Source organism: Myodes glareolus, chromosome 23 (assembly GCF_982192425.1).
Source record: "Myodes glareolus chromosome 23, mMyoGla1.1, whole genome shotgun sequence".
Classification (NCBI taxonomy): domain Eukaryota; kingdom Metazoa; phylum Chordata; class Mammalia; order Rodentia; family Cricetidae; genus Myodes; species Myodes glareolus.
In genome coordinates, this window is record NC_142048.1 from 50,169,881 (window position 1) to 50,189,301 (window position 19,421).

The window sequence follows — 19,421 nt, forward strand, 5'->3', positions numbered from 1 at the left end:
TGCAGTAAAGTCTATCACCAGAACCTTGAAAAAACTTCTTCTATAAGAGGGACTTTTACTTAGTCTTTATAATGGGTAGAGGTGAAGCTTAAGGTAGCTGTGGCAGATTCAGGAGGCAGCAGTGTTGTGTGCATCATCAAGAGCTGCAGAAAAATCATCCGGGAGAGAGGAGACGTGATCCATTTTCATTTTCACCGTCATGGGAGTCTGCTGGTCTAATAGTGAGAAAGGACTGATACTTGACGTGTCTCTATGCTTACAGGGATTTATGATACATACCAAGCTTATTGAGTTATGACAGTGAAAATGTTGATCTACAAACCCAGGCATCACTGCTAGAGAATGAGAATCAAGCAGCCTCACTTTAATGTGTATAAACGAGGGACCCAGGCAAAACTAAGCACACTGCCTTCTTAAGTACCAGAAGAGATGGTAGTCATGGCTGTTCAGATGATCCCTATAAGCTTACTACTGAGACCACATTAAGTGGGGACATTCTCTGCCAGGCCCCAAGAGGCTCTGGAGTTTTGCTGCAGTGGGTAGATCAGCTCCCCTGGTTGCCACTCAGGCTCTCGTCACTCTCATTTGGGGCCGTCTGTAAAAATCCAGTGGTTGTGACATTGCTCAAGTGTTTGCACCATTGCTTTTGGCCATGTTCACATTTGAACGTCACATTTTTATCCTCTTTTGAATTGAACCAAAGATTTATTTAGCTGAAGGAAGTTATCTTTCAAAAAGCACTTTATTAGGCAGTGGTTCTAGATTCTTCAGTTGGCTTCTAGAGTCTGTCATTTATTCTCACTTGTTTTGCAGCAAAAGATCAGTGTGTCATAACAGAAGCCCAACAGATACTGAGGTGCTTCGCACTGATGGGGGACACACTTGCCTCCTTGAGCGTAACAAAAGTCAGCATTTTCAGGTTTGGAGGCCATTTCTTTATTTCCACCTGCAAGGAAAAAACAGATATCCCAAGACTCTTGACATGTGACCATAATGATGCTGGCATGTTTTCAGAGGCAAAGCCCTATCTACATTCTGTAAGCTCACAAGAGAGTCTTCAGAGGAATCTGTCTATACCGTTGGAGGGGCCCCTTAGGAAAATAGACACACAGTTCCATCTCCAAGAATGAATGGGAGGGCACTATATAGAGTTTTCTTGTGTTGCTATACATCCAGTTGCAAAGGGAACTTGGGTTTTTCCCAAATAAGTTTAGTACTTTGTCTCAAAACCCCTCAATGCATAGCCCATATGCTCAGAATTCCATAGTGGGCACCCTATTGCAAGCATTCTGTGAAATGCCCTGCCTCAGGGCTGGAGAGATGGCTCAGTGGTTAAGAGCACTGACTGTTCTTCCAGAGGTCCTGAGTTCAATTCCCAGCAACCACATGGCGGCTCACAACCATCTGTAATGAGATCTGGCGCCCTGCTCTGGTGTGTGGGCATACATGGAGGGAGAATGTTGTATACATAATAAATAAATATATCTTTAAAAAATGCCCTGCCTCCTTCCTTTCCATTAAAAAGATCCCTCTTGCTTGAACATATGTTCCACATATCCTCAACTGCAATTTCTGCAGAATCTTCTCTGCAGAAATGCCAGGCACACATTGTGGCTACCCTGGATAAATGCTACAGGCTTCTCCAGTTGCAATTTATTTTGTCTTCTGACCCCATTTGACAGAACCTCACAGTTAGAAAGTAACTAAATCTCTCCCATCCTGAGTCCAATGAGGAAGACAGCCTTTACATGACTTCATGGTAAGTGACCTTCACACCACTATTTCCCCAGCCTTAACTGCATAATACACGGTTGCTATGGTTTGGATCTGGACTCTACTGATTGATGTTCAGGGGCAGGGCTTCAAATTTAAATACACTGAGCTGACAAAAACTTAGTAGAAGAGCGTCTTTGGTGGGTACACCTCAGCCACACGCCCCTCCTAATTTAATTTAGTCTCTTCTGCTTTGTATCCATTCTGACTTGAGCAGCCTCATCCATCACACTCGCTGGCAGGGTGTGCTATCACTGATAAGGCCCAAAGAGATGAAGCCAGATCAACTTGGACCCAAATCCCTGACACTCTGAGCAAAACAATAAACCTTTCCTTGCTGGCTCATAAACACGATCACTGTTTTCATTTCTAAAATCCTTACTGAGCCCTCAGAATGTGATCAGGTTTGGAGATAAGGCATTTAAAGAGGTTATCAAATTTGAATAGAATTGTTATTGTATGTCGTAATGCATAGAGGCTGGAGGACCCCATAGGAAGAATTAAAATGCAGTGCAGACACAGGAGAAATCAACTGTGTGCTGTCACCCGAGAATCGAAGCTATAAGTTAGGGCAACAGCATGGCTGCCGCCTGGCCCCAGGTTCCATGTGAAGCAGCAGTTCTCAGCCTGAGGTCACCCACAGGGGTCACCTGAGACCACTGGGAAACACAGGTATTCACATCACAATTCATAACAGTAGCAAAATTACGGTTATGAAGTAGAAAAGGGAATAATTTTATGGTGGGTTAGCCACCACAATTTGAGCATCTGTATTAAAAGGTTGCATCATTAGAAAGGTTGAGAATCACTGATCCAGAGATCACTGATCCAGAGATCCATGTTATCCATGTAGACAAGGCAAGATACCTGTTTGTTTGTTGGTTTGAACTGTTCTCAAAATCACTTTTGTAAGCACTGGGTTGAGGAATAAGTTGGCTGTTTTTGTTTAATCCTATGTCAAATTTACAGATTCACAACCTGTACTTTAATTGGTATCTGTTCCTTTCTTGTTGCTCAATGGTTTACACGGGCTAAATGAACTATATAATTTTAGATCCTATTCTTACCTGTGCAAATTTGAAAAATAAAAATGAAGTAAGAGTTTCCAAACAAACAAATATCAAACAAAACGAAACAAAAGAAAAACTAAACTAAATAACTGTTTGTTGTAGAAGGTCTCCAGGATGTGGCATTTGTTGTGAAGGTCAGAGCAGACCCTACTGTAGGCCATCCTCACCCTGAGAGACAGCACCTCCTGGTGTCATGTGTCTGCATGTTAGAAGGACAGTTTTCACATTTACTAAGGAGTTCCTCTTAGAAACTGTCAGACAGAGCCTTTGCTTGCTTCTCTGCAGTCGGTATAAAAATTGATAACAAAATGACCATCTAGTACAGGGCCTTGGTTGCTGTTTTGCTAAGTGGTCATGCTATTATATCCTTTATAAATATTTATATCTGCAGATTTGAGGTACCCTTAACTGTGTTCAAAGAAGCACCCAATTAATGAGATTAGTGGCTAATGCATACTCATAACTATTCAAAATGCAATCAGGAGTACTCAGCTGTAAATGGAAAGAACACCTACCAACAGCCACTCCCACACGGGGCATGTCATGAAAGATGGAGGGGACCCAAAGCAAGACCCAGAGGATGTACAGTAGAGCACGTGAAAGGAGGGCCCTGGACAGGACATGACTATTACACACATGGACTCAAACAATCTGGGGTTATCTGTACAATGCTTCAGTAAGATCTCGAGCGTTAATAATTCTGGCAAATAAGAGGGAGGGTCCCCATATGTTCCACACCTAAATGAGGAGTTAATGGCAGTTAATGAAAGATAAAAGAGGGAATGTCACTTTTCCCTGGGAAGGCAGGTAGACTTTTGTAGGCTTTGCGTGATTTAATGGACAACCTTACATAGATGGGATTATGGACAGCAATAAGGGGACTTAATGTGTTATTTAAAAAACAACAATATGAAAAAGGGTGGAAGATGAGAGACATGAAGTGCTAAAACAATACACAGATAGTTTTCTTCAAATTATCCCATAAAATATAACGACAAAGAACACTGCCAAATTCCTTATGAGTTAGCAGCATTGACCTGATATTAAAATCCAATCAGAACAGGAGAAAAGAGAAAACTATCTCTTTTATCTGAAGAATAAAAGGAATCTTGATACCCATGTACCTGGATATCAGCCATATCCTTATGTTGGATAAGAGCAAGTGGCTTTTCCTGCCCAGACTGTTATCTTGACTTCATAACATTAGAAAGAAATGACAACTCTTACCTCAGTGAAACCAACACACACACACACACACACACACACACACACACACACACACATACACACATCCAGATAAACTGAGCAGCGTGTACTGCACTCCACAGCACACGATGTTTACTAGTTTCTAACATTTCAGTTTAGTAAGACAATCACTTCTCCAATGAGCCACAACCAACCCCAAAAAGTTTTCTTGACAATTATTTTGATCCTGCCTTCAGAACGGAAAACTTGGGCATAAATATAACATACATCTCTAAAGTAAAGTGATAAATAGCACACAATAATAAAAGTTTTCATAGATTTTTGCCAGCTCTGGTTCCTCATAAATGACCCCTGTTTTGGAAATGAGGTAACAAGGTCAAGAAACATGGCTTGTCCAAGACACAGTGTGCGACAGTGCGTAAACTCAACTGTGTTTGATCCCTATTATAAGATCTCTGCTTCAGGGACAGTTTTGATTCATAGCAGCTACATCCTGTGTTGTGAGAGGAGTCCAGGATTCCTGTATATGGGAAGATCTCCTCATTGGGAAATGGGTTTGGATGTCACAATAAAATCTTCTCCTGACTGCAGTTCAGTTGGTTAGTCCCAAGACAGGCTGACAAAGCCTTGGGGGAGGAGTGGTGACATTTCACTTGAACAAGACATGATGGATGCCTCTCTCTGGACAAGGATCTGAGTTTTCAGTGTGCAGAGCATTAAGGCAGTGAAGCCGAATTCCTTCCTCACAGGATGGTCCCTCCACACAAGACATAGACAGGTGATGAACTGCTGGAGCTGCCTGTGACTAACCCTGAATCTGTGCTATGCTCAGACCTGTGCTGCCCGTGGCATAGTTTGTAGACTTTAAGATCATCAATGCAGGCCACTGCACCCAGGGAAGCTGTCCTGCTTCTCCCTCAGGCCTACAGAACAGCATTCTCCAACTCTCTTTAGTCTGCGTTTCCGTAGCCATGGGGAGTTGCTCTAACAGGTGATGGTGTTTACCTCTGGCCATCGGGGAGACAAGGCCGAATGTCAGCAACAGAAGGCAGAACATCTTCATGGTAGCTGCAGCCTGGGAACAGAGAAGAGAGAGAACTGGAAACTCCTAGGAGGCTGAGGAGAAAACAGAATCCCAAAGACAGAGTGCAGCTAGGTTTATAGAGAGGTATGGCTGCAAAACCTCATACATGCGGGAAAGCGGGAGCTGAAATCCAGAAAGAAGATCTAACGATTGCCCCGCACTCTGTTTTTCCTGAGAGATCTCCAGTCCTGGGGACATATGTCGCTATTGGCCTGTGCCTGGAGTTTGTTCTCCTGGAAACCCTGAATTCTTGCATCCTATCCTGTTATGTCTTCTAGGTAGGAAGCTCTGAAGGTTTCCTGGCAAGGTAGCCCCATCTAGGATCTCTGTCTATACTTACTCAGAAATCCTAGGAGAGGAGGCCTAGCCCTCCAAACAGTTAGCTCCTGATCCCAGCAGCTGTTTGTCCCTCATGTTTATCTGTGTTCCTACTGTGGGCCTCATACCTTGTCCTCTTGTTTTTATAAAACATGCTGGTTGCAGGAACAGATTTTTTTCTTTGGTAGAAAATGCTGTACTCTCTCTTCCTGGTTCTATCTTTCTCCTTTTAGTGTGAAGACAAGATTTCTTCTTCCTACAGGGCATGGGTTCTTGGGATTTTCCATTGCGGATCTTCAAAAGTGTGCCCCTATGGGGCTATAGGAACCACTGGATAGAGTCTCAGGAGCTCTGGCCATTCTACCCAGTCTTTCCAGTCTTCCTAGGGTCTTGCATACATCATGTGTCCACTGATTCTAATTCTTTAGCAATATATTTATTTGACTTTTGTGCTATGCTTTCTTCATGTCTTCAAGTCAAATTACCTGCTTCATTTGGTATATATAAAATCGTTTCACTGGTTTCTCTCTCTCTTTTTTTTTTTTTGGTCTTTTTAAATGTATATGGTTATAGGGATGTGTGTCATGATATCCTCTAGTAATATAATCACATGCAGGAAGTGTTATGACTTCCCATTTAAGTTTTCTATCTCTCTCCCTTTTCTGTTCATCCTTGTCCTTTCCCCACATAGAACCACTCCAGTTTGGTTTTTGTTGCTATGATGAACACTGTGACCAAAAGCACTCGGAGAGGAAGGGTTTATTTCTTCCTGCATGTCCTGTATCATCTCCAGGGAAATCAATATCGTAACTCAAGGAGAAGGTAGAAGCAAAAAACCATGAAGGAACATTGTTTGATACCAAGTGTATATTCACCAATAGTTTTTATATAATTTATACTCACATGCCTAGTGATGATACTGCCCATAGTGGGCTAGGCCCTCCTATATCAATTAGCAATCAAGAAAATTCTTCTACAGACATGTCCACAGGACAGTCTGATGGGGGCAGTTTTTTAACAGAGGTTCCTGTTTTGAGACGTATAATCAAGTTTAGGCATCACACACCTCTTCTTCTACCTTTGTGTCATATAAAAAATAGTTTCCAAATATGAGAGAACACGTGTTATTTATCTTTTTGTACCAAGCTACAAATCTTTTTGTACTTCACTACAAATGACAGAATTCAGTTCTATATAATTACCCACAGACATCTTAAAGGTATTTCTTTGCAGCTTAATTAATGTCATTGTAAATATGCAATACTTCAGTATTCATTATCTATTGATGAGCATCTTTGCTGATTCTAGATCTTACCTATTGGAATTAGTATCACAATAAACACTGAAGCACATATAATTCTGTAATCTATTGTCTTGGATTCCTTTGGTTTATTCCTAGAAGTGATATAGCTGTGTCTATCATAATATTGATTACAGCGAGATAGAATATCAATGTAGATTTTATTTGTATTTATACAATGACTAATGTTCTACGTTATTTTTTCTGTGGCTGTCATAACATACCTTGATAAAGCATTTAAGGAAGAGTTCATTTGACCTCACAGATCCACTGTGGAAGCCCGACATGGCAGGGAGTTCACAGAGGCAGCACTTTAGGCAGCTGTTCACAATGCATCTGCCTCAGGAAGCAGAGAGCAATTCATTCTAGTACTCAGCTATTAACCTCCATCTTATTCACTCTGGCCTTTAGTTTGGGTCTTTCTACCTCAAGTAAGGCAATCCAGGAATCTTCACAGACAAGTCCAAATGCTTGCCTAATCTGAAAATCCCCTCAGAGGGTGGGAAAGAGGCTCATCTCCTTCACGTTCTATTTGTCTGTGCTTCTGTGTGTGTGTGTGTGTGTTGGGGGTGCTGAACAGAGGACCTTGTGCATGTTAGGTAAGAACCCTATAATTAAGTCATTAATTAATTGACTAGTTAATTAATTAAAATATTCAGCAATATAAAACTTCAGTTGGCTTATAATGCAACACAATTTTTGCCCTTTTTAGCTTTCCTGTCAATTTGGTAAAAGGATATCATCAAATCTTTCCATATTAATAATAAACAAGAGTAAACAGTTCTAGCCCTCCTGTGTTGTGAAATATATAAATATATAAAGGGGTGCCTTTATATACAATTCTAAATCTTCTGCAGCTGACAATATTATTCATTCCACCTAAGAGTGTTGAACATGGGGGATCTTATTAAGAAGCTATTTGAAGCTCACAGAATCACTGACAGGGTTTGGAAAGACAAATAGTCTCTCAGCTACTACAGGGTAGTAAGCCTGTCTGAGGAGTGTTGACAGAGGTTTCTGTCCCACCAGATCCCACAACCCATTGAGTTCCAAAGAAACACACAGAGACCTACATCAATTATAATCTGGTTGGCCTATTAGCTCAGGCTTTCTTTTTAATAAACTCTTACATCTTACATTATCTCATAATTCTTGTCTGTGTTAGCACATAGCTTGGTACCTTTTATAGGCAGGCATTCTCATCCTACTTCCTCTATGTCTGGATGACAACTGCAGACTGAGCCTTTCCTTATCCCAGAAATCTCCTGTTTTGGTTACCCTGCCTGTACTTCCTGCCTGGCTACTGGCTAATTAGCATTTTATTAAACCAGTACAAGTGACAAATATTTACAGAGCATAAGACTATTGTCCCACAGTACTTCCCCCACACACACACTTTTTTCAAAACAAGAACTCTGAATCTAATCTCCTTTGTTTAGCTTTTTTTCTTGACCATTATCTATAACAACTTGTAACCAACACTCAAAAAAAGACAAACATCCATAATCCTTTTGGGGGGGGATGTAGGCATAGTTTTCTAGGCTACTTCCTGCTGATTGGGGGTGCTGATAATCTTATGGGGACATAAAGAAAATTTAGTATTATGGTCAAGTCCTGTCTGGAATATTCTGTGAGGCTTTATCATCTCAGCCAACAGTTTTGAGGCTGTTCTAGATGTAGAACTCAGAGAAAACTTCAACAGAGGTCCTCTGAAATGTTGGATCATCTAGGCCATCTGCTCCTGTCAGAGATTTTTCTGGGATTCTTCCTTGGTCAAACCTGAATTTTCTTGACTCAGAATGAATCCACAGCCTCTCATTTCCTGTGGAAACAAAGGAAAACCTCTTCTCCAAAGTAATATATCTTTTGACTTAAATTTTAAAGGAAAAGCATTTTCAAAATATAAATGTTGTACTAATACAGCAATATTTATAATTAAATGCCTTTTAGCAGCTGTTGCTTCTTCCTCAGCCATCAAACACTCCCAGAATTCTCCTGCTCAGGTGTCCTGACTGACTACTGGACAATCAGCATTTATTAAACAAGTACAAGTGATAAAACTTTACAGAGGACAAGACCATTGTCCCACAGCAGCGGAAGGACCCTAGTGTACAGGAGACAGCACAGCAGTCTCAGCAGCAGCCCTTGTCATCACGGTCACTACCCAGAATTCTGTAATGAGATATATGGTGGGGAGAATAATTGAAAGAGAGAGGCAGAGAATGAGAGAAATGGAGAATAATTTTTCTTCAACCCCTGGTCTTTCCCCTGATCTCTAGGTCTGTTTGAAATGTAGACTGTCGTCTCCATGGTAGAGTCTAAGATAAGCTGCAAGGGACCTGGAGGAGAAGGAACATGGTGACTCATTCCTGACTTTCAAGCCTTTTTTTTTCCTACTACAAAGCTTTATAATAAACTTTTGAAACTCAAAGGATATAAGATGTTGGGTGGATAGTAAGGAATGATAAGCATGTATTATACTCAACAGCATTAAATCTTTCACTCTCCAATTCAAAGGCATTTACTTAATTCCCAGTTGTACCAGGGAATCTTTGGAAGCTTGGAGTGCGGAGAGAGAAAACTTTAGTTTGCTTTCTCTCAAAACCTTCACCTGGGAGGCAGATGAGCAGAGGGGATTTCAACAAAATCCTGGATTCTGGGGATTCTGAGCAGCGTTCTGATCGTCCCTCCAAAATATTTAACAGTATAAAAGTTCAGTTGGCTTCTGATGCAACACAGTGTTTGCCCTTTTTACCTTTCCTGTCAGGTTGGTAAAAGGACGTCATCAAATACTTCCATACTAATGATATAAAAGGGCAAAGAGCTCTAGCCCTTCTGTGTTTAGAAACCAGATTTCCCCTTTCGTGGCTATATATTGGTTCTTATGGAGACGCACGTACCTCAAGAGAAAAACAAACCTTTTCCTTCAAAGGCTTCCTGAGAATTTGATGGTCTCTTTATATGTAAATGTTAGCTGTTTATTCTAGAGAAAACTACTCCTTTATTTCTGTGATGTTTTTCTTTTTTTCACCCTCTTAAAAACGACTCCATTATGGGGTTAGGTCTGCTGAGTGGACGCTTGAGAGCAGGAGGCAGTTGGGGAGCTTGGAGATGAGGGGTTGCTGAGTGCTGTTGGCCTGCTTCTGTGTCTGATTTGAACACCCAATATGCCTGGTTTCACAGCCAGTCAGGGCTGTTCCCTGGGCAGGTTTCAGTCATTCCTGGCCAGGCTCCCAGGGTCATCTGCAGTTTTGCTTTTTGATCCCTTTACAGTTTGCAGTCTGCAAGCCCAGGTCAGGCTGTTTCCCTCTCTGGTAAGGGGGCCCAGTTGGAGTTTGAGGAGTTTATGCTCCCAGGAAGGTGGCCATCAGTCCACTAGAGAGCTGGCTGTCTGCTTGACGCCTATTCCACAGACTGGATGTAGGGGGTCCCAGTGACTGTGGCTCCCTGCTAATTTTATGTCATAAAGTCTGGGAAGGATAAATGAAAAGGAAGCAGGTCACGTTTGATAAAGATTTGAAGCCCACATGGCTGAAGGCAGGGCTGAAGGACGCCCCAGGGCTGGTGAACCCCAAAGCTCTGCATGGAGAACAAATAAGTGTGGGGTTCTATCCCTCTGGCCCTCTTCTTGCTGACCCATTGTAGTAAACATTGGAAGGGCTAAGTTGAAAAACAAATCCTTTAATCAGAGCATGTCTTCAGTGTACTGTGACTATTGTTCTTTTTTCCCCTAAATTCTCCGTTTGACTTTCAGACACACCATTTCACGTTTCAGGTTTTACTTTATGATTTCTATCTTTCCAATAATCTTTTTATTCTAGAAAGCCCACAAACACATGGAAATTAAACAATGCTCACCTGAATCATCAGGGGGTCAAGGGAGAAATAAAGAAAGAAATTAAAGACTTCTTAAAATTCAATGAAAATGACCACACAATGTAACCAAATTGATGGAACACAATGAAAGCAGTGTTAAGAGGAAAGGTCACAGCACTAAATGCCTACATAAAAAGCTGAAAAATCCCTACATCCGTGGGTTAACAGAACATTTGAAAACTCTAGAACAAAAAGAAGCAAACTCACCCAGGAGAACTAGACGACAGGAAATAATCAAATTGAGAGCTGAAATTGACAAAATAGAAGCAAAGGAAACAATACAAAGAATCAATAAGACAGAGAGCTGGTTCTTTGAGAAAATAAACAAAATAGACAAACCTTTATCCAAACTAACCAAAGGCAGAAAGAGAATATCCAAATTAACAAAATCAGAAATTAAAATGGGGACATAACAACAAATATGGAGGAAATCCAGAGAATTATTAAGTCATATTTCAAAAACCTGTACTTCACACAATTGGAAAACTTAAAAGAAATGGACAGCTTTCTGGATAAATATCACTTACCAAAATTAAATCAAGACCAGATACGCAAATTAAATAGACCTATAACTGCTAAGGAAATAGAAACAGTCATCAAAAGTCTTTCCAAAAAAAAAGAGTCCAGGATCAGATGGTTTCAGTTCAGAATTCTACAAGATTTTCAAAAAAGAATTAATAGCAATACTCCTCAAATTGTTCCACACGATTGAAACAGAAGGAACATTGCCAAACTCTTTTTATGGGGCTATAGTTGCCCTGATACCCAAACCACATAAAGACGTTACTAAGAAAGAAAATTGCAGACCAATCTCACTCATGAACATTGTTGCAAAAATACTCAATAAAATATTGGCAAATTGAATCCATGAACACATCAGAAAAACCATCCACCATAAACAAGTTGGCTTTATTCCAGAGATGCTAGGATGGTTCAACATACAAAAATCTGTCAATGTAATTCACCATATAAACAAACTAAAAAATAAAAACCACATGATCATCTCATTAGATGCTGAAAAAACCTTTGACAAAATACAACATCCCTTCATGATAAAGGTCATGAGAGAACAGGGATACAAGGAACATACCTAAACATAATAAAGGCAATATACAGCAAGCCAACAGCCAACATCAAACTAAATCGAGAGAAACTCATAGCAATCCCACTGAAATCAAGAACAAGACAAGGTTGTCCAATATCTCCATATGTATTCAATATAGTTCTTGAGGTACTGGCTTGAGCAACACGACAAAATAGAGAGAGAAAGAGGGGGGAGGGAGGGAGAGAGGGAGGGAGAGAGGGGGGGGGGAGAGAGAGAGAGAGAGAGAGAGAGAGAGAGAGAGATCCAAGGGATACAAATCGGAAAAGAAAAAGGCAAACTCTCACTATTTGCTGATGATATGATAGTTTACATCAGCGACCCCAAAAAATTCTACAAAGGAATCTCTATAACTAATAAACACTTTCAGTAATGTAGCAGGATACCAGATTAACTAAAAAAAAAAAATCATCAGTCCTCCTTTACACAGATGATAAACAGTTGAGAAAAAACATCAGAGAAACATCACCTTTCCAATAATTCATAACTGGGGGATATTTTATCTGCATTCTCTGTTTTTTCCTTGTGCACTTTCTGCATCTAATCAGATGATTATGTAGCTTCTATCCTTGAGTCTATTTACATGGTAAATAGAAAAAGCTTTTGGTGAAATCTAATTTCACTCTGTGAGAATAATGCTGGGGGTCTAGGGATAGGAATGTACTTCTCATCATTTTAAAGAAAATTATCAACAATACCTCACAGAGCATCGTGCTAAATGGTAAAAGCCCTGAAGCATTTCTATCTCAGAGAATGGAGTGGAGAATTGGCAATGGGAACCAAGACAAGGGACTGCATGGATAAATTTTCTCACTGGGTATCCCACAGAGTGGGGAGAAGTCACCTAATAAGCAAAGAACAAGGCAGTTTTTATGTGTCCACAGTCCTTGTGGGACAAATAGATCCAGTTATGAAGCATATCTCAGTATATATTCTATACATCAAAATTATACAGCCCAACGAAAAGCCACCTTCCTGATCACCCACAAGTGCCCATAAGACTGAGATGTAATCATGAGATTACATATACACATCACGTGAGATTACACGCTACAGCACAGGAATTGGGGAGAAACCAAGCTGCTTTAGCAAAAGTGAGCAGCAGCTGTCAGAGTCAATGGTCGGTCAGACTTTGTCTGAACAGTATTAGCCTCCATCAGAGATCCATTCCTCTCTCGTGGGTTGACATCTGAACACCAGTTGTCACCTGTTGTAGTTCTCATGGCCCCTGACCAAACTATTTAAGATGTTAATAAGATCTTAATAGCAAGAAAACCACAAATCAAATTTTAAAAAGTGGAGAAAGTATGTGAACAAACATTGTAGGGAAAAAGCCATGCAATATATTCACAAATCTTATCACATTTAGGTTTCCAAAATCAGTGGGTCCAGTTCCCATTGTAAGCACTGTTGTATAGAAAAGACTCCCAACACTATTTTAATGAGCTGGGAATCTGCTCTCCGTTTCTCACAATTCTACAAAGTAGGCATCCTCAAGACTTTTGAGTCACTGTTACAAAAAGAAAACGATGTTCAACGTAAGGCACACAGAAATTCAAATTAAAGCCATACCCAGAAATCACTTCAGTGTTCTTCGAATTGTTCTTCTCAGCTGAAAATGATAGGAAGTGCCCGTGCCGGTGTGAGAACACCGGAACCTTTGTGCACTGATGTCAGGAATGTCATAAACAAAAACTGTGAAACTATTTAGTACACGCAAGTTCTTCCAAAAGGTGTTGGACAATACCATCATACTAATAGAACCATGAGTATCCTTAGAAGGATTTTCATGGGAGGGGAGGGAAAATGCAGTTAATTGAAGGGCTATAATGGAGCAGAAAGTGTTAAATGGTGTGGGAATGGGAAGTCAGGATACAAGGGGGTGATGGAAAACCACTATCAGGGGCTTCCTAATATGCCTCCTATACATGCAAACACATATATAAAGTGAGTTTAAATGTAGTTACCCTGTTATGTGGGAACAATGCCTCTCTTAGGAATTGTAGGCTATCAAATGAAAACACAGTGCCTAGCATGAATTGCCTCTTTTCAAGTTGTTGGGGTCTCATAGACCTCCCCCCAGACATTACAATTACTCTTGGTTACTCTCTGGAACTTGATGGTAAGGCCATATTGTTGAATGAAGCATGATATTATATACTAGAGTCATAGGGCAGGGAGAAACCAAGCTGGTACCCTCGAAATTACAGACCTACAGGTTAGTTGTCACACTGTGGGAAGGTGCTCCACACACAGGAGAAGTGGGAAGATACACCTATTGGTGCAACAGTTTTTTCCCAGAAAGATTTTTGTGACAAGGATTTGTGTCACAATGCTTTAGAGTCTTGGTGAGCCAAAACTCTAAGGGGAGACCTGACACATTGGAAACTGAGGACAGAATTTCATTTTCAAAGCCGGAACACATTCCTGGAAATTTCCGTTTCTGGGAAAAATGGGTTAGTTTTTCTTCTAATACATGTTTCTACAGATCTAGGGACTCCCAAGAACATATGGAATTAAAGAGCAAACTCCACAAATATAAATACTATATTAAAAGTATCTTAATTTACATTTTAGTAATACTTTGTTCTTGACGTAAAAATTAAATAAGGGAAGTGTTCTGGGTAAATTAATCAGTTCTTAGAGTCAGTTCAAAGGCTTTTTAGCCTTCCTGTAACATAAAATTCAGGACCACTATCCTTCCTCTGCTTTAAGTATCACAGAAGGCAGCCCTGTTCTGCCCATCCCATGGTGAGTTACCAAACAACAAATGACCATCTCTAGTCTAAAGTCTACAGAAATCATGCAAAGTTGATTCCAAATTGCACATGGTGCCCAGCCATGCTCCCAAGATTCTGGCTTTCTTCTCCCTGGTCCCATCATCCAGTTTCTGCTTCCTGCTCACATAACTGGCCCTGTTTTGCCCACTGTTGTGCCATACTTTCTGTCTCTGGGGCCTGAGAAGATAAGAAAACTTAGAGGGATATCAAGTTTTTCTAAAGCTGTCATAAGACTTTTCTGGGTCTTGTTCTTAAAAAGCCTGAGTCATTGAGGCACAAAAGAGGCACAAAAACAACTAACGCAAATCAAAAACACTTCCCAAGGAACATTAGAACAATGTGTGAGTAGGTATCTGCACTCTGTGGCCCAGGAAAGCCTACAGATACTGTCAGACTCGGGAACTTACTGGCTTCTCGCTCACCCCGGTGCCAAGCTCTCAGGCTCTACCTTTATATGACAAGATCTTATCAGCATGTTCTCCCCCCATGAAAATTTTCCAAATGACTTTCTCTGTCAATGAAAAGCTCAGCAGGGAAAGAGATGTTCCTGTAGATTAGGTTAAGAAGGACATGCTGACTCTCTAGATCTTAAGCCAATCTTTCCCTTTAAATGTTAATCTACTACCAAGAATAGCAAATTGAGGGACAATCAAAACAGGGTGGAGAAGAGACAACAAATGGCCTCTGTGATGTTTTATCTAAGTGGCAGTAAGTAAATGCCAGGAAAAGGACAGGGAATGGAAGTGTGTGATTCTCGGGTTAAGGTTATCTAGTTTTTTAAAGTTTGTTGTTGCACATGCATGGGTATTCTGTCTACATGTATGTCTGCGCATCATGCACACACCGTGCCCATGGAGCCAGAAGAGGTCATTGGAGCCCCTCAAACTGGGGTTACAGAAGACTGAGCAACTCAGAGGGTGCTTGGAATTGTACCCAGGTCTCTACAAAAACAGCAAGCACTTTTAGCCACTGAGCCATCTCTCCAGTCTTGAAAAAATAAAACATTTTATACTAAAACCTGAAAGATAAATTTGAGTGAGTGCTTGAAAGCCAAAAAGTAGAGGCCGCAAGAACAGAAGTATAAAATAAATTTCATGGTGTAATCAAGATATTATAGGGGGAAAAGATTAGAGAGCCAGATGGTAGTGGTGCACACCTTTAATCCAAGCACTCAGGAGGCAGAGGTAAGTGAATCTCTGAGTTTGAGGCCAGTCTAGTCTACAGAGTGAGTTCCAGGGCAGTCAAGGGCTACACAGAGAAACTCTGTCTTGGAAAAAAAAATGGGGGAGAGAGAGAGACTATTAAAAATATAATAAATTATCAAAAAATAAAAAGGAATATTTTAAAATAAATAATTTCTACATATAAAGAGCCCATCTAATGCTCAATAAACATTTTAATGAAAAAATCTATCATATAGACACATCACAAAATTCCAGCACATGAACTATGTCAGGAAAATCTTAAATTAGATGGGGTCTTCTGCAAAAATACTCAAAATAAACTCTCCTTTAGGAAAGGCTTTTTACCTTTACGCTGAAGTTTCTTTTATCAGATATGAAGATAGTGGTGCCTGTTTGCTTCCTGGTTTCATCTGATGAGAGTACTTCCGTTCATCTTTTTATGGTGAGTGTCTTTACAACGAAGATGTGTTTCTTGTAGACAACACGTAGATTGGTTTTGCTCATCAATAAACAGCCGCTCTGTGTCTTTTGGTTGGAGAACTGAGGTTATTAATATTAAAAATTATTATTAAAATGTGTGGTCATTGTGTTTTTATTTTTGGTGGTGATGTTCCTATTCTCAGTGGTATTTTGTGTTTTTATCATTATGGCTTCATATTTCTTTCCACGGTGTCTGCTATGTTCACTCCTCTCTACAGCCTAAAACATTGCTTACTGTATTTTCTTTAGGGTTGTTTGTCGGATATAAATGTTTTAGGTGTTTATATCATGGAAAGTTTTACTTTCTCCTTCATTTATGACAGATAGCTTTGTGTCTATATTAGTCTAGGCCAGCCATCATAGTCTTTTAGGACTTAGAATGCATTGCTCCAGGCTCTTCTGACTTTCAAAATTTACAATGAAAAATCAGTTGTTATTCTTTCTGTGGGTTTTTCTTCACATGTAGCTTGTGTTTTCTCTCTTGCAGGTTTCAATACACTCACTTTTTTTCTGTATATGTAGTGTTTTAACTGTGATATGCTGTGAAGATTTTATTTTCTGGACTTGTGTGTTTTGTGTTCTGTGTGCTACTTAGACGTGTCAGTGTGGCTGTGTCTTTCTTAGTTTGGGGCATTTGAAGAGATTGTTGAATATCTGATCTATGCCGCTGACTTGGGATTAATTTCCTTCATCTATGTCTGTAAATTGAAGATTTGACTTTTTTCATTGTTGTCTTCTATTTCCTGTATGGTCCTTCCTGTGGTGTTTTTTTTTTTAATTTTCACAGTTCTTGCTTACTTTGCCCAAATTCTCTACTTTATCTTTGCATCCTCATATTCTGTCTTCTGCTTGATTTGTTTTCTTCTTAGAAGTTTTCTTTGCATTTCATATTGAGTTATTGAATTTTTCAATTCTATCTTCCTTTTTTTTAAAAAAAAAAGTCTTTAATGTCTCCATCTCCTTACTTAATTCCATTCTCAAGTCCTGGATTGTCTCTGTCATTTTTATCAATCTTATGTTTGTGTTTTCTTGGACATTACTCAGGCATTTATTCTTTTTAAGATTTTTTCACCTTAATTTTATTGAGATGACTTCTGTGTGTGTGTGTGTGTGTGTGTGTGTGTGAGCATATGTATGTGTGTGTATCTTCTTTAAACTCAATGAATTCTTGATGACATTTATGATTGTTCTTTTAAATTCCATGCCCTGGAGTCCATCTTGGTAATTCTCATTGGCGAACATTTGTAGAGGACTGATAAGTTTCAGAGAGAAGCCAGTGCCTTGATCATGCTGTTGATTTTTTGCAGTAATACCGGGACATGTGGACGTCTTTTGTTAGATCTGTATCTGAAATGGGCAGAAAAGATTGAGGCAGAAGAAAGGATGTGTGGGTGGGTTGGGCCTAAAATTTGAGAGGGTTTGGGTGGAATGAAGTCAAGTACACAAAGGGATGGTTGCAGAATGTGTGTCCTGGTCTAAGCCTGGAGTGTGATGTTATTGCTGACTGGGAAGAAAAGTTAGCTATGTCATGAGAGGGGTCTGTGGGTACTTGTATCAAACCTGGGTCCTCTGCAGCAAAATTAACCAGTGTCCTTAGCCACTGAGTCATATTAACAACTCAGTCAGATCATATTACTGATGGTAGTAAGGCTACAGCAGAATTGATGGAAACTTGGGTTCAGAGCTCCACCTAGTGATAAAGCAAATGAGGTAATTCCAGGCTCAGAGTTTGGGTAAGTTACATGTTTATCTGTGCTCTATTCTTGCTCTGATCAAGGATTCCACTGCTTTAGGTATATTTTTGTTTTCTTGATATTCGATTTTTGTCTTCTATGTATATTCTAAACACTCTGTCACACACGGAACTCTCAAGGATTTTTCATCGTTCTGTAGGCTGCTTCTTCACTCATATGGTGCACACACATTTTTATACGTTAATTAGATCCCATTTTTCAACTGTTGGTCGTAATGTCTGGGTTGACTAGAGTGCTATCCAGAAATTCATTTCCTGCCCCCATAAGTTGAGCCATATTTCCTGTTTTCTCCTCTAAGTTTTGTGCAGGGTGAGAGATAAAGATTAATTTTGTTTTTCTGCATGTGTTTATCGAACTTGTCCAGAACCTTTTATCACAGGTCTTTTTTCCAATGTATATTACTCATTTATTTGTCAAATTTTAGGCAGCTGCAGGAATGCGGAATTCTATCTGGTACAGTTCTATACCATCCATCAGTGTGTCTGCTTTTACGCCAGTGGACATTTTTTTCATTTCTAAATCAGAGGTGTCAATACTTTTAGAAGTATTTTTATTGTTTAGTATTGTTTTAGATACCCCAGGTGCTGTTGTATTTCTATAAGTATTTTGAGAAATTTTTTTTCAGTTTCCAAGAGGAATTGTGCTAGAATTTTAAGGTGGATTGTGTTGACTCTGTAGATTGTCTTTGGTACTTAGCCATTTTCACAACACTAATTCTCCCAATTCATGAGCACGGGGGGGGGGGGGGGGGGTTGTCCATCTCCTGGTGTGGCCTGTGATTCCTTTCTCTGGTGTCTGTTTCTGCTGTGTAATCTTTCACTGCTTTAGACTGATTTGTGCCTTGGGTTTTGCGTTTTGCTTTCTTTTGAGGCTTTAGAGATAAGATAGTTTCTCTGGGTTTTTTGTTTTATTATTAGCATATAAGGAGGTTACAGTTTTAATGTATACATTTTTAATGTATATATGTTTTAATACAACACCCTATTACTTTGATCAATGTGTTTATCAGCTATAGCTTCTGGTAAGGTCTTTTATATGTAGAATCATGTCACCTGTAAAAAAAGATACTTTGACTTCTTGCTTTCCTTTTTGTATTTTACTTCATCCTCTTCATTTGTCCTATTAATTCTCAAGCCATAATCACAGATATCATATTGAACAGAGTGGAAAGAGTGAACACTCTTGTTTCAATTTTAGTAGAAATGATTCAGAGTTTTTACTATTTAGCATGATGCTGTGTGAGGTATTGTTGATCATTGTCTTTAATAAGCTGAGGAGTGTGCTCCATCCCTAGATTCCCTATTATCACACTATTATCACAGAGTGACACTGGATTTCATCCGACGCCTTTTCTATGTGACACACCATATATAGACTCAAGGATAGAAACCACAGAATCATCTGATTAGATGCAGAAAGTGCACAATGAAAGAACAGAGAGTGCAAATAAAATATCTTCCAGTTAAAATTTATTGGAAAGATAGAGATCATACA

At 39.7% G+C, this 19,421-nt stretch overlaps 1 long non-coding RNA gene and 1 pseudogene across 2 annotated transcripts; one reads left to right on the forward strand and one right to left on the reverse strand.

The window, feature by feature from the left end:
* Nucleotides 1–691: 691 nt before the first annotated feature.
* LOC146890546 (uncharacterized) lies at nucleotides 692–14,053 on the reverse strand. Of its 2 annotated transcripts, XR_014998618.2 has the most exons (4): nucleotides 13,942–14,011; nucleotides 13,302–13,396; nucleotides 5,055–5,124; nucleotides 692–946 (listed from the first exon to the last, which is right to left on the reverse strand). It is a non-coding gene; the product is annotated as an uncharacterized LOC146890546 (long non-coding RNA). The 2 variants fall into 2 exon arrangements; XR_014998617.2 differs by lacking the exon at nucleotides 13,302–13,396 and having other exon boundaries at nucleotides 13,942–14,053.
* LOC146890547 (small ribosomal subunit protein bS22, mitochondrial pseudogene) lies at nucleotides 7,646–10,349 on the forward strand (annotated as a pseudogene).
* Nucleotides 14,054–19,421: the final 5,368 nt, after the last annotated feature.